Raw genomic sequence first — 14,792 nt, forward strand, 5'->3', positions numbered from 1 at the left:
GTGTGTATGTGAGTGTACAGTAAGCAGTGTGAGTGCAGTGTGAGTGTGTGCTTGTGAGTGTACAATAAGCAGTGTGAGAACGGGGTGAGTGGTGTGCATGGGAGTGTACAGTAAGGAGTGTGCATGTATGAGTGTATAGTAAGCAGTGTGCCCATGTGAGTGCAGGGTGAGTGTGTGCTGTGAGTGTACAATAAGCAGTGTGAGTACAGGGTGAGTGCTGTGCATGTGAGTGTACAGTAAGTAGTGTGCCCATGTGACTGCAGGGTGAGTGTGTTCATGTATGAGTGTACAGTAAGCAATGTGAGTGCAGGGTGAGTATGTTTATGTATGAGTGTATAGTAAGCAGTGTGAATGGAGGGTGAGTGGGTGCATGCAAGTGTACAGTAAGCAGTGTGAGTGCAGGATGAGTGGTATGCATGTGTGAGTGTACAGTAAGCGGTGTGAGTGCAGGGTGAGTGTGTGCATGTGAGTATACAGTAAGGAGTGTGCCTGTAAGAGTGGACAGTAAGCAGTTTGCCCGTGTGAGTGCCGGGAGAGTGTGTGCTGTGAGTGTACAGTAAGCAGTGTGAGTACAGGGTGAGTGCTGTGCATGTGAGTGTACAGTTAGCATTGTGCCCTTGTCAGTGCCTGTGCATGTGACTGTACAGTATGCAGTGTGTCCTTGTGAGTGCAGGTTGAGTGTGTGCATGTGTGAGTGTACAGTAAAAAGTGTGAATGCAGGGTGAGTGTGTGCATGTGAGTGTACATTAACCAATGTGAGTGCAGAGTGAGTTTGTGCATGTGAGTATACAGTAAGCAGTGTGAGTGTGTGCATGTGAGTATACAGTAAGCAGTGTGAGTGCACGGGGAGTGTGTGCATGTGAGTGTACAGTAAGCATTGTGAGTGAGAGTCACTGGTGTGTATGTGAGTGTACAGTAAGCAGTGTGAGTGCAGTGTGTGTGTGCTTGTGAGTGTACAATAAGCAGTGTGAGAACGGGGTGAGTGGTGAACATGGGAGTGTACAGTAAGGAGTGTGCATGTATGAGTGTATAGTAAGCAGTGTGCCCATGTGAGTGCAGGGTGAGTGTGTGCTGTGAGTGTACAGTAAGCAGTGTGAGTACAGGGTGAGTGCTGTGCATGTGAGTGTACAGTAAGTAGTGTGCGCATGTGACTGCAGGGTGAGTGTGTTCATGTATGAGTGTACAGTAAGCAGTGTGAGTGCAGGATGAGTGGTGTTCATGTGTGAGTGTACAGTAAGCGGTCTGCATGCAGGGTGAGTGTGTGCATATGTGAGTGTACATTAAGCAGTGTGCCCGTTTGAGTGCAGGGTGAGAGGTATGGATGTGTGAGTGTACAGTAAGCAGTGTGCATGCAGAGGGAGTGGTGTGCATGTGAGTGTACAGTAAGCAGTGGGAGTGCAGGGTGAGTGTGTGTATGTGAGCGTACAGTAAGGAGTGTGCATGTATGAGTGTACAGTAAGCAGTGTGCCCATGTGAGTACAGGGTGAGTGCTGTGCATGTGAGTGTACAGTAATGAGTGTTCATGTATGAGTGTACAGTAAGCAGTGTGAATGCAGGGTAAGTGTGTGCATGCAAGTGAATAGTAAGTGTGAGTGCAGGGTGAGTGGTATGCATGTGTGAGTGTACAGTAAGCAGCGTGAGTGCAGGGTGAGTGTGTGCATGTGAGTGGACAGTAAGCAGTGTGAATGCAGGGTGGGTAGTGTGCATGTGTGAGAGTACAGTAGGCAGTGAGAGTGCACGGGGAGTGTGTGCATGTGAGTGTACAGCAAACAGTGTGAGTGAGGGTCACTGGTGTGTTTGTGAGTGTACAGTAAGCAGTGTGAGTGCAGGGTGAGTGGTGTGCATGTGAGTGTACAGTAAGCAGTGGGAGTGCAGGGTGAGTGTGTGTATGTGAGTGTACAGTAAGCAGTGTGAGTGCACGGGGAGTGTGTGCATGTGAGTGTACAGTAAAAAGTGTGAGTGAGGGTCACTGGTGTGTTTGTGAGTGTACAGTAAGCAGTGTGAGTGCAGGGTGAGTCTGTGCTTGTGAGTGTTCAGTAAGGAGTGTGAGAGCAGGGTGAGTGGTGTGCATGTGAGTGTACAGTAAGGAGTGTGCATGTATGAGTGTACGGTAAGCATTGTGCCCATGTGAGTACAGGGTGAGTGCTGTGCATGTGAGTGTACAGTAATGAGTGTTCATGTATGAGTGTACAGTAAGCAGTGTGAATGCAGGGTGAGTGTGTGCATGCAAGTGAATAGTAAGCAGTGTGAGTGCAGGGTGAGTGGTGTGCATGTGTGAGTGTACAGTAAGCAGCGTGAGTGCAGGATGAGTGTGTGCATGTGAGTGGACAGTAAGCAGTATAATGCAGGGTGAGTAGTGTGCATGTGTGAGAGTACAGTAGGCAGTGAGAGTGCAGGGTGAGTTTGTGCATGTGAGTGTATAGTAAGCAGTGTGAGTACAGAGGAGTAGTGTACATGGTAAGTGTACAGTAAGTAGTGTGATTGCAGGGTGAGTGTGTGCATGTGAGTGTAGAGTAAGCAGTGTGAGTGCAGTCTGATTGTGTGCTTGTGAGTGTACAGTAAGCAGTGTGAGACCAAGGTGAGTGTGTGCATGTGCGAGTGTACAGTAAGCAGTGTGAGACCAAGGCGAGTGTGTGCATGTGCAAGTGTACAGTAAGCAGTGTGAGTGCAGGGTGAGTGTGTGCTTGTGAGTGTACAGTAAGCAGTGTGAATGCAGGATGAGTGGTGTGCATGTGTGAGAGAACAGTAAGCAGTGTGAGTGCAGGGTGAGTGTGTGCATGTGAGTGTATAGTAAGCAGTGTGAGTACAGGGGAGTGGTGTACATGGTGAGTGTACAGTAAGCAGTGTGAGAGCAGGGTGAGTGGTGTGCATATCTGAGTGTACAGTAAGCAATGTGAGTGCAGGTTGAGTGGTGTGTATGTGAGTGTACAGTAAGCATTGTGAGAGCAAGGTGAGTGTGTGCATGTGTGAGTGTACAGTGAGCAGTTTGAGTGCAGGGTGAGTGTGTGCATGTGAGTGTACAGTAAGCCATGTGAGACCAAGGTGAGTGTGTGCATGTGTGAGTGTGCAGTGAGTGCAGGGTGAGTGTGTGCATGTGAGTATACAGTAAGCAGTGTGAGTGGTGTGCATGTGAGAGTACTGTAAGCAGTGGGAGTGCAGGGTGAGTGTGTGCATGTGAGTGTACAGTAAGCAGTGTGAGTGCAGGGTGAGTGTGTGCATGTGTGAGTGTGCAGTAAGCAGTGTGACTGCAGGGTGGGTGTGTGCTTGTGAGTGTACGGTAAGCAGTGTGAGACCAAGGTGAGTGTGTGCATGTGTGAGTGTACAGTAAGCAGTGTGAGTGCAGGGTGAATGTGTGCTTGTGAGTGTACGGTAAGCAGTGTGAGACCAAGGCGAGTGTGTGCATGTGTGAGTGTACAGTAAGAAGTGTGAGTGCAGGGTGAATGTGTGCTTGTGAGTGTACGGTAAGCAGTGTGAGACCAAGGTGAGTGTGTGCATGTGTGAGTGTACAGTAAGAAGTGTGAGTGCAGGGTGAGTGTGTGCATGTGAGTGTACAGTAAGCAGTGTGCCACTGTGAGTGTAGGGTGAGTGTGTGCATGTGAGTGTACAGTAAGCAGTGTGCCAGTGTGAGTGCCTGGTGAGTGTGTGCATGTGTGATTATACAGTAAGCAGTGTGAGTGCAGGGTGATTGGTGTGCCTCTGTGAGTGCAGGGTGTGTTTGTGCATGTGTGTGCGTACAGTAGGCACTGTGAGTGTGTGCATGTGAGTGTACAGTAAGCATTGTGAGTGGAGTGTGAGTGTGTGCTTGTGAGTGTACAGTAAGTGGTGTGAGACCAAGGTGAGTGTGTGCATGTGTGAGTGTACAGTGAACAGTGTGAGTGCAGTGTGAGTGTGTGCATGTGAGTGTACAGTGAACAGTGTGAGTGCAGTGTGAGTGTGTGCATGTGAGTATAAAGTAAACAGTGTGAGTGGTGTGCATGTGAGTGTACAGTAAGCAGTGGGAGTGCAGGGTGAGTGTGTGCATGTGAGTGTACAGTAAGCAGTGTAAGTGTGTGCTTGTGAGTGTACGGTAAGCAGTGTGAGACCAAGGTGTGTGTGTGTATGTGTGAGTGTACAGTAAGCAGTGTGAGTGCAGGGTGAATGTGTGCATGTGAGTGTACGGTAAGCAGTGTGAGACCAAGGTGAGTGTGTGCATGTGTGAATGTACAGTAAACAGTGTGAGTGCAAGGTGAGTGTGTGCATGTGAGTGTACAGTAAGCAGTGTGCCACTGTGAGTGTAGGGTGGGTGGTGTGCATGTGTGTACAGTAAGCATTGTGCCAGTGTGAGTGCGTGTATGTGTGAGTGCAGGGTGAGTGTGTGCATGTGAGTGTACAGTAAGCATTGTGAGAGCAAGGTGAGTGTGTGCATGTGAGTGTACAGTAAGCAGTGTGAGTACAGGGAAGTGGTGTACATGGGTGAGTGTACAGTAAGCAGTGTGAGAGCAGGGTGAGTGGTGTGCATATCTGAGTGTAGAGTAAGCAATATGAATGCAGGGTGAGTGCGTGCCAGTTGCGGCTGTGTGTTGTGTTATGTTGTGTTAAAGGGACACAGCAGAGCAGCGGTATATGGACTAAGACAGGCCACTGTTTGTTTCTCGGTCTGCGTTGACACACTTTAGCAAGCCTTGTGCCACACACGCACCCGTAGTGCAAGAGAGTGTGTGTGTGTGTGTGCGTGTGTGTGTGTCAGTCTCGCATAGGTTGTATACCAGAAGGGTACCCTTCCAGTGCCAAATACTATACCCAAACATACTTTGAAACTTTTTGTATGTGTGCTGTACAGTGCAATAGGAACACAAAGCTGGAAAGGTTTGGAGAAAAGAAAGCATTTATCTAATGCCACACCTACCTCGAGGAGGCGTACAGTTTTCAGCAAAGCAGTGTCAACCGGTTTAGTAGATAATACTTAGGGACTGATTTAGATTTCAGGAGACAGGTTGCTCGTAACAGTGGTGCTGGATATCCCGTCTGCCGAAATATAAATCTTATAGGAAATAATGGGATATATATTTCGGAAGACAAGATATCCATCAATGGTGTGACGAGTAACCCATCCTCCAAATTCTAATCAGGCCCTTTGCATCAAAACTCATGGGTGGTTACTTGGGAATGCTTGTATACCAGTGCTTCATTTGTAAATAAAAACATGCCGGTGCCCAAAGCTCTCCTCTGAACTCCGCGGCTGCAGCATTTAAATGTGTGAGCACCAAACACTGAGGCAGAGTAATCCTGAAGCCATCTCCGGCCTCTTTAACCCATTTACAGCCACTCCCTGCCCCTTCAGCTCACTCTTGCAGCTTTCTCCCTATGTGACGCTTTTTCGTTTTTCTCTTCTCGTGTTTTGTTTGCAGTAAATGCCTGATGCAGGAAAATAAGTGTTGGCCCTCAAAAATAAGTGCTGGTGCTCTGCACCGGAAACCACCGACTCAAATTAAGCACTGCGGTACACCAGCCATGGAACGCTGTGTGAAAACGTTAAGTCTTGCCTGTATCTTTCTTTGTAATGTAGTTTTAGCAACCAGACCCCAGGCTGTATCAGAAGGTTTGTGCTGGAAGGAACACCCCATATGGAGATGTTCCACTGGTTTGCACGACTTTGTTAGTAAATCTGCTCTCAGATGTCTATAATTCTGCAGTAGAGATGCAGGGCTTGGACTTCCTTAGAGGCGGTGAGGGCAGTGGTGGGCGATGCTCGCTGCCCCGGCCCTCCCTTCTTCCTGCTCGGTGTCGCTCACTCTCAGGTGGCCCCAGGGACACTCATCCCTAGTAAGATGTCATTCATAAGGTGTCATTGATTGCCAGCCTCTTCCCGCCAGCCAATCGCATCTCTGAACCGCACCCGCCTCCCCCTGCCCCACTGGCCCCTCCACGCCACACTCCTCATCACGTGGAGGCAAAAGGCACTCAGCCTCCAGTGAAGGCGGCAGTGAACCGGAGGCTGCACTGAGGGATAGCGCCCAGAGGCAGCGGGAGCAGCACTGTGAGGTAACGAGAAATTAGTGGCAGCTCAACTGATGCTTCAGATACCTTCAGATCTCGAGGCATGAGGTCTGCGTGTGGAGGAGGTACTCAGGGGATAGCGCTGAGAGGCACAGAAGGCAGAGCTGCGAGGTACAGAAAACTTCACCGTGAGGTACTGATAAAACACCACTGCCTCCAGTGAGGGGCGAGAGCTGCACCGGAGGGAAGTACTCAGAGGATAGCGCTGAGAGGTACCGGGAGAAGCAATGTGCAGAAAAAAAAATGAAGCCTCCACTGATGTGTGAGATTTTCACATGGAGAAAGTACTGAGAGTATAGCGCTAAGAGGCAGCGAGAGCAGCTCTGTACGTACTGGCAGCTGTCCTCTGAGGTACGGGAGCCTCTCTGCCAGGCACAGGAGCAGCGCTATGGGGTACATAGAGCAGCGCATCCTCAAGTGAGAGTCTAACTGGTTCGTGGGGCGCGGGCGTCCAGCGTATAGCGCTGGAAGGCTCGGCAGCAGCACACTGTGAGGCACAGCAGGAGCAGCAGTGCTAGGTACAGTTAACAGCCCTGGGAGGTACGTACGGGGAGCAGAACTGTGAAGTACAAAAAAACCACCCCACTCTTCTGTGAGGGTCAGAGATATACACCGAGGAAGCGCCCAGAGGATAGTACTGAGAGGCGCAGCACTAGCGCAGTGTTAGGTGTGAGGTACATGCGGTACACTTCTGAGGTGCGGACAGGGAGCCTGTGACATACATGGTGCAGCGCCGAGAGGTACAGTGGGTAACCCTCAGAGGATAGCGCTGAGAAGCCCACCAGTGGCACACTGTGAGGTACATGCTATAGACATGTGAGGTGCAGACAAGGAGCCTGTGAGATACATGGTGCAACGCCGCGAGGTACCGGGGGTAACACGCTGAGAGCGCACCAGTGCCACACTGTGAGGTACAGGGCTGAGAGGTACAGTGGGGAACACTCATAGGATAGCGCTGAGAGGTGCACCAGTGGCACACTGTGAGGTACATGCAGTACACATGTGCTTTGCAAACAGGGAAGATGTGACATGCGTGTGCAGCGTACAGTGGGTAATACGTAGAGGATAGCGCTGAGAGGTGCACCAGTGGCACACTATGAGGTACATGCAATAGACCTGTGAGGTGCAGGGGCAGGGAGCCTAGAACATACATGGTACAGCGCCGAGAGGTACAGTGGGTAACACTCAGAGAATAGTACTGAGAGGCGCACCATGTCACACTGTGTGGTACATGCAATAGACCTGCGAGGTGCGTACAGGGAGCCTGTGACATACATGGTGCAGCGCCGAGAGGTACAGTGGGTAACACTCAGAGAATAGCGCTGAGAGATACACCAGTGGCATGCTGTGAGGTACAGCAGGAACATTGGTCTGAGGTACATGCACTAGACCTGTGAAGTACAGCCCTCTTAGGAGATAAAATTGAGTCCCGTGGACCCTCCAGACATCCCCTTGGAGGCGGGTGCAGTCAGCAAGAGGACCTCTAATCCCTTTTAAAAGTGCGCGCGGGTTGCCGCCTACACAGATAAATCTAGAGGCGCCTTAAACTGCTGCTCCGTGTTTTTCATGCAGGGAAGCGCCTTCTTCATAATTGGGCGCACTTTTCCTGTTTCCACCCGGCGCACCTGCTTTAAGGTTTGCTGTGGCGCAAACCAGGGTAATACGGCGCCCAGGAGGGGTATGCTCTGTTACCACCGCTCCGTAATAGAGTGCTGGTTCCACGTCTGAAGTGCGCATGTCAGTTTGGCCGCAGTTCGAGACCTGTCCATCCCCACATGAGCACTGGGCTGCAAACCTAACTTACTGGGTGAGCAGCCAGATGCCCAGTCCTAGGAAAGGAGCTATTTCTAAAATTAGGCACAGTGCTCCTCACATGGGGGAGCAATGCCCCTTTACCCCTGAAGAAGAACCGCCCTGAGTCCATTGAGAATATGTTGGTATTAAGCTTCGCTATAAGGCAAGTCAGGTATAGCACAAGAAGCAGGGCACGCTTTTCTAACACACCGAAGTGGATTGACAAATGGGAGTCTGAGTGTGATACAGTACAAATGCACGAAAGAGTGCCATAGATATAGTGAGAATGAGTGTGAGAGTGTGTGAAACTGAGCGTGTGAGAATGAGTGTGAAAGAAAGAGTGTGAGTTTGTGTGTGTGTGTGTGTTATGCTTGCAAGTATGCTGCTGGTCTGGCATATTGGAGGTTATTCTAGCCTTATGGACAAGGGCACTAACAGTGTATGGATGGGGGTGTTACCTATGGCAAACTCCAGGCCCTGGCTTGCTTCTGTTTAGACACTATCAGTAGCTGTGGGGACTCGAACTGTCTAACTGAGAGAGCCGCTAGCCCAGCCATATCCAGCTGCAGGGACACAGAACACGTGCACCACACCTGGCCGCAGGCTGTCACATGATGAACAGAAGCTTAGCATATGGTGTGGATTCGTAGCACAATACTGGAACTGGCATTTGAGTTAATTCTTGCCATAGGAGATCTTGTACTTGTTTTATAGGGTGTGTCAATGGCAAAATACTGACTCTTGTGTACAGGAGGGAATTACTAGAGGTACCCATGACTGACTGAAGTATTCATGGCAAATGTCTGGCACTGTCATTCTATGTACTCCTTGGCATAAGGGGCTCACCCATGAAAAAATGCTGACCTTGGTATAGTGGAAGTAATTTCGGACTTATGGCATTTGAAATAATGGGATCTTATCGTAGGAAAGGCCAGGCTTCCCTGATTTGTGGCAATTTAGCAACTTTGACTCCAAAAGTTTCAAAAGATTTACCCAGTGAGAAGCCCACTCTCCCTGAAACAACCTACAAGAAGTGTATTTATTTGTTTTGCTCACTGGAATTTGGGGGACGTATCGCACCCCACCACTTATATAGCTCCTTATGTTGCACCAGTGAGCAGAATTTGCAGGGCGTATAGGGGACATTTTAAAAGTGGAGAAAGGACAGGAGCAGAGATTTCACAATGAAATAACAGCATTGTCTAATCATAAATGTAATATAATAGCTTACATTTAAAAGTGTCTAAGTCTGTCATAAAAGGGGAGGACAAAAACTTGCACAGACGCCTTTGCAGCAATAATGCGGATGGCACAGCCATTTTGAACGAGGGAGCATCCTCGGAGCAGCCAATAGGATGAGCTTATCAATGAAACATAGTCCACAGTGTAGTTGATGCAGGCAGTGCGCATGTCATGACGCTTTAGAAATATTATCAGCCAATACTGTTTCTACCTGGTAAAGCAGTCTTCCAGTCGCAAACTGCCACAACATTAGATCTCGCCTCAGAAGCCGACAGGAGTGCGACAAGTCCTGGTTCTCAATGGCAGCTCACGCCCCCTGCCCAACCAAATATGGGACTCAAGGTAACCAACATGCCAAAGCCCCTCTCTTAGGTGTGCTTCTTAAAACTCTTGTTCTGTTGATCACATATGGTCAGCTGACTGCTGCGATGTGCGGCCAGACCTAAAAAGTTAAACTCTGAATCTCAGAAGTTCTGAAACGCATCCTTAACCAAGGTGCTTTAATACAAGAGAATCACAACACTATACAGGTATCTGAACTTTTCCAGAGTGACAAAGAGGTTTGTCAACGGTTGCAGGGTGTTACTCATTATCCAGTGGTTTTATAACACTCTGTTTTATTCAAAATAACATTGTTTTCAATTATTGCCAATAATTTCGTGCAGTTCCTGTCTGCACCTATTGTGCCTTTGACTCTTTGAAATCTTAGTAAGTGGATGACAGTGTCTAGGAGGAGCGAGGTGGTGCACAGTTGTCCTGACAGAATATGTATCCTTTCTGGCAGAGCATATTCATGCAACATTGTATATTTTCCTAAATAGTTATGGGCTCTTTTATTATTTGTTCACTTCATACGTGTTTAGCGGACTCCGATAAATGTGTCATTGCATGGATGCTAAACAGATGCATGTTTGTGTCTCAGTGTGTAATCAATGAACTGAATATATGTTCTTTCCAATAATCTCATGTCTGTACAGATCACACGTACAGGAATGGCCTCTGCTCAACCTCTAAGTGGTGCTGAGCATCGATGTTTAATTTTCTTTTCTTCTGAAGAACAACCCGGGAGTAGGTGCAGGGAAGCCTGCCTAGATCCAGGTACCCTGAGGCCTTCCCTGCTTCAGTGTCCTGGAAAGCTGACCCGTGGCCTCAAGAGTGGACAGTGGTCGAGACCTTAACATGAGCCACGGGATCTGGAGAGCTGCTGATGAGTCTCAAGGTCACAAAAATAAACCCTCTAGGAGAATTACCAAGACATGGGGTCCTCTGCCCACAGTTCCTGCAGTGGCAGCACCTTTGGGCATCCTGGTGCCCGGGCAGCACAGTCGGAGGCCTTGCCACTCGCGCCTGCTGTGTGCCCAGAGCACCTGCATTCCTTCCAACCCTCCAATGCTTTTAGAGCCCAGGTTTCCCTCTCCAGTGCCCAATTATTGCTCAATTCCAGCAGTCCTGCACAGTTCACTAGACACCAAATCACGAAAACAGCCAGTTACTCAACTTCAGCCACATGACCGCACAGAACCTTATTCAGACTGCCAAAGCTGGTGGGCAGCTCGATCACTGGCAGACCCTTGACCTGATCATATATACAGGAATATCCTCCTTAACAGCTCTGCAGCCTGTCCTGTCTATTTCCAAAAGAACTCCCGAAAACAAAGAGGCCTTCGAACAAAGGCTCCGTCTAACATCTGGTCAACAACCAGTTGTTTCCAGGCAAAAGCACTGAAAGATCAGCTTCAAGACAAATATCTACATTCATCAAAGAAAGTAACCTTCTCTCGGATGGCTAAAACAGGTTCTGGTCGGGCTGATGCAAAAAGCAGCACCGAGGTCCACACGGGATGATGTGAACACTGCAATGGATTCAAATGGAGAACCAGACGCCCGCCCTTGACCTCTCCCTTGCCTTTGAATCTTCTCATCTCTACAGGGAATTGGACCAATCCTCATAAACAAGTAACTGTGCATCTGTATTCTAGCGAGACCCCTACCATCGAGACTGGCACCTCTGCCCATAATACTCCCTACTTGGTAAAACATTTTTTGCCAGCTTGTCACTAAGAGCCTGGGGCATCCCTGCATGGATGTAGCCGGGGCCCAAAGTCCTGCTCAGGAGCCTGTACATGGCAAATTCAAATGTTATGAGACCAGAATGCCAAGGCTGCCAGGATGTGACTCCACAGCGTGCCACTTCCATCCACCACTGGTCACTCCCTGGGTTTTTCTCACTCTAGCAGGTTATTTTTCACCTTTGCATTCTTCCTTTGTCCCAATTTTGCCATCTGTCTCTTTCACCTTTGGGTTTTTCTCTCTCTTGTTCTGATGTCTGATGAAGAACAATACGTGTGGGACTGAAAATGAGGGGCAGTGGTCTCCACCTGCAACTACCGGCTCACATTAAGCACTGCGACTAAGCCAAAAATATTGAGACCTCTACATATGGGCCTAGGAATATTTTGCAATATCTTATTGGGTAAATTAAAACTGTATCTTCAGTTAACAATAGGTCAGGAACATTATTCTGGGCTCGCAAAGATCTGAAGCCTAGGAATAGTGTCAAATCTACATAAAATGCGTTTGTTTTATCAGGTTTCTCCAATATGTTTACATTCCACAATTTGTCACTTCTACCCCGCCCCCCCTTTCCAAGAAGTTCGGGTCTGGTTACGCCCCTGGTGTCTGTGACTGTCTGTAAACTCTCTAGTTACTTTTGTCTGTCAGTGTCTGCCAGTGCTGTGGTTCTCTGAGTGTCTGACAGCATCATTTTATTTCTGAGTGCCAGATAGTGTCACCTGGTCACTGCTAGTTACCTTTGTCTGCCAATGTCTGACCGTGATGCGGTTCTCTGGGTGTCTGGATTTTATCTCCAGGTGCCAGATAGTGTCAATTGGTCTCTGGGTGTCTGTAAACTGTCTAGTTAAGTATGTGTTTCGGTGTCTGGCCGTGCTGCGGGCCTCGGAGTGTCTGATAGCATCATTTTGTCTCTACGTGACAGTGTCAGTTGGTCTCTGGGTGTCTGTAAAGTGTCATAGTTATTTATGTGGGACGGCGTCTGGCCGTGCTGCGGGCCTCGGAGTGTCTGATAGCATCATTTAGTCTCTATGTCAGCTGGACTACGCGTGTCGGCTGGTGTCAGTATACAAAGCGCTTATCACAACACTGAACTTTCTAGGCGCGTGTTAATTCTTCGGCGGAGTTACTTCCGCCATGTCATCCTAGCACTGAAGAGGCACTTCCGCTGGAAGATTCTCCGCCTACAGATTTACCGCTTTCTTCGTGAGCCCGATGGTTGTTCCACTGTCACCTGATTCTAAAACTAGCCACCTTGTTATTGGAACTGTGTGATTGTGTGTGTTGCTCCCTGGGAGTGAGGTGGTGTCTGTTGATCTTAAGGTGTCTAATGGTGTCTGTTGCTTTCTGGGAGTGAGGTGGTGTTGATCTGTAGGTGTCTGATGGCGAGTCTTACTCTCTGGGAGTGAGATGATGCCCTTTGATCTTTGTTGTTTGCTAGTGTCTTGCTCTTTAGGGCTGCGGTGATGTCTTTTGATCTGTAGGTGTCTGATTGTGTCTGTTACTCTCTGGAAGTAATGTGATGTCTGTTGGTTTGTAGGTGCCTGATAGTATCTGTTGCTCTCTGGGTGTGAGGTGGACTCTGTTGGTCAGTAGGTGTCTAACTGTGCCCCTTGCTCTCTCGGTATGAGGTGGTGTCTGTTGATCTGTAGGTGTCTGCTAGTGTCGGAGGCTCTCTGGGTGTGAGGTAGGTTCGCTGGTGTGTAGGTGTCTGACTGGGTGTGAGGTGGTGTCTGTTGGTCAGTAAGTGTCTGACCGTATCCTTTGCTCTCTCGGTACGAGGTGGTGTCTGTTGATCTGTAGGTGTCTGCAAGTGTTGGAGGCTCTCTGGGTGTGAGGTGGGTTTGCTGGTCTGTAGGTGTCTGACTGTGTCCGTTGCTCTCTGGGTCTTAGGTGGTGTCCGCTGGTCTGTAGGTGTCTGATGGTGATTGGTACTCTCAGGGTGTGAGGTCGTGTCTGTTGGGTTGTAGGTGCCTGAGAGTGCCTGTTGCTCTCTGGGTGTGAGGTGGTGTCTGTTGGTCTGTAGGTGTCTGATAGTGTCTGTTGCTCTCTGTGTGTGAGGTGGTGTCTGTTGATCTGTAGGTGTCTGCTAGTGTATGAGGCTCTTTGAGTGTGAGGTGGTGTCCGCTGATCTGTAGGTGTCTGATGGTGATTGGTACTCTCAGGGTGTGAGGTCGTGTCTGTTGGGCTGTAGGTGCCTGAGAGTGCCTGTTGCTCTCTGGGTGTGAGGTGGTGTCTGTTGGTCTGTAGGTGTCTGATAGTGTCTGTTGCTCTCTGTGTGTGAGGTGGTGTCTGTTGATCTGTAGGTGTCTGCTAGTGTATGAGGCTCTTTGAGTGTGAGGTGGTGTCCGCTGATCTGTAGGTGTCTGATGGCGATTGTTACTTTGTGTGTGTGAGGTGATGTCTGTTGTGCTGTAGGTGTCTGACTGTGTCTGTTCCTCTCAGCTGCATAGATCAGCATCTCTTTGTAAAGCAGTCTTACTTGGCAGCCACTGGAAGGGACTCTCAGAGATATTCACCAATCACTGACAGGCTTCCATCCTCCACCCACTGAAAGAGTGAGCGGCCACTAAGGGGAATGAGTTACCCCTGAGTCCAGTCTAATCCCCAAGGACCACATCCCATGAGAGCTGCGGCCCCTGTGGGGTTTGTGGGGGCCTATGGACAACGTGTAACCACCAAAGACCAGAGCAGGGGCCCCCGGGGGTAACAGGATAGGTTTGGGCCCCCTGAACCTTGTGGAAACCTTCACCCCCTTTTTCACCCCACACCCCAGAGCTCAAGAGTGCTGGGTCACTTTGGGACGTGGGACCCTCCTGAGCACTGACTGAATGTACAAGGGGCCCCTGGTCAGTGAATGGGGCCCTTCTCTCTGCCTCTCTCCCTTCCCACCCCAGGACACCCTGCTGTCCGTGGCATTATTGCGGCCCTGGGATCAGGGAGGGCCAGCCCTGCCTGCTGAAGCAGAGCAGCCAGGAGGGGCCCAGGTCCTGGGTCCGGCTGGACCAGCTCCAGGCATCAGGTGACATAAAGGCACAGAGAGCAGCAGAGGGCCAAGATAACACTGACTGTCACAGAGGTGACGGGACGCGGTGCGCAAACTCCGCGAACTGCGGATCGCAGGCTGGGAAAGCGGTGCGCGAACCGCCGACTGCTGGCCCTTGTATGGTCGGCGGATTGTCCGCTGAGCCGGAGCCGGGTGCGGGGGCTGCTGTCTGGCCTCCTTAACCACAGGTCACACAGGGGGGTGCGTCGGATTGCAGACCACAGCCGCCTTGGCCCCCCCTCATGACCCTCTGTCCCCCTTGCAGCCCCCCAACCCACCCTGCCCTCTCGGGAGGCCTCCGAGCGAGGGGTCTTGAGAGGGGCCCTGAGAGGAGTCAGTGGGGGTCAGAGGGTCCCTCCCACCGGCGCTGGGAGTCTTGGTGTATCCTTTTGCCTTCTGGTGGTCCGTGTGTGGGTCCCCGGCCGGCAACGAGAGTGAACCACCGACCGACCGCCGCCGACCACCAATGACCGCTGCGGAGGGGCGACCACAAACCCACAGGCCTACAACTCGACAGACTCGCACGGAGGCAATGAGGAAGAACCGGCGGGCCCAGGTGAGCTTATGGTTCACCAGGGGGGCGGCTCCTTCTTAGATTCACCTA

General features: G+C 50.2%; 1 protein-coding gene across 1 annotated transcript in view; it reads left to right on the forward strand.

The window, feature by feature from the left end:
* Positions 1-5,940: 5,940 nt before the first annotated feature.
* The window catches only part of LOC138283005 (riboflavin transporter 2-like), a 156,040-nt gene continuing 147,188 nt past the window's right edge, over positions 5,941-14,792 (forward strand). Inside the window, exon 1 of the mRNA XM_069221116.1 lies at positions 5,941-6,021. The gene's annotated coding sequence lies outside the window, so the exon portion shown is untranslated. The remainder of the gene's footprint in view (positions 6,022-14,792) is intronic.

The sequence above is a fragment of the Pleurodeles waltl genome, chromosome 2_2 (genome assembly GCF_031143425.1).
Source record: "Pleurodeles waltl isolate 20211129_DDA chromosome 2_2, aPleWal1.hap1.20221129, whole genome shotgun sequence".
Taxonomy (NCBI): Eukaryota; Metazoa; Chordata; class Amphibia; order Caudata; family Salamandridae; genus Pleurodeles; species Pleurodeles waltl.